We start from the raw sequence: 1,049 nt of genomic DNA, 5'->3' as shown, positions 1-1,049 counted from the left end.
GAGAACACGACGAAAGGCGGGGCGGTTGGCGGGCTTGGCGGGCGTCGCGACTCCCTCATTCAGTTTACCAACTATCAGGCACACTGCTCGATGCTATAAATCTGTGATGCGTGACGAAAACTTAAATGGCCTACATAACTTATATGTTATTAATACATTAGTAAACAACATCGTATTTTTATACAGCCATAGACATGTTTCTGGAGAAATACAAAATTTAATAAATCGCCTTCAAGGATAGTGTAATTTCCATTAAAGTGCTAATTATAGTACAAAATATATTGTTAAAGTAAATTTTTAGATTCAATACATTCTTTTAATACTAGCCAATTAATTAATTAAATTACTTATTATGATTTAATAATAAACTTTTCTTCATTGGAAAGGAGTATTAATTGTATTACACAAACATAATTTTCATTCAATCTAGTTAGTTTTCATGAGCCCAACACCGAAAAGCTAAAAACCGTTTTGTTTTACTTTTTTTGTATTATTAATAATAGTAGTATACTATAAATCACGGATTAGAATTAGTGTTAAGTACGCTTTGAACAGGCGAATTTCTTGCAAAAAAAGCGGCTAAAAATGACAGGAACGTAATAGTCTGTTGTATTGTTCTTATATACTTGGGCCCTATTATGCTGTTGCTGAACCTAAGGGAATACGTTTTTGTTCAATCGAAAGTATAGTTATATTGTAGGTTTAATAGTATTGATTGTTTGTTATCGATTATTACTGTAATTTGTGTTTGTTTTACATTAAAGCTTAAAAATGCCTACCTAAAATGAATTACTGTTTTGCGTAGCTATGAATTAAATAAAATAAATACTGCCTATGACTACATTTTAGCCTTCATCTTTTCCTTATTCATTTAAAAGCTATTTATGCATTCGTCGCATAGTGAGTTAAATTAATACTTAAGTTATTATGTGTATATATAGATACATGTACAAAAAATTACTATTTACCAAATTTGACACCTCACCTTAAGCGAGCATACGCATGCCGAAAGCTTAACCTTTCTGGCGCTTTTCTGACGGTAGCAGTTC

Source organism: Battus philenor, unplaced genomic scaffold (genome assembly GCF_028537555.1).
Source record: "Battus philenor isolate CCGP_79_NKW_IND1 unplaced genomic scaffold, ilBatPhil1.0.hap1 SCAF_4, whole genome shotgun sequence".
In the NCBI taxonomy this organism is placed as follows: domain Eukaryota; kingdom Metazoa; phylum Arthropoda; class Insecta; order Lepidoptera; family Papilionidae; genus Battus; species Battus philenor.
Note: the sequence above shows the minus strand (reverse complement) of the source record.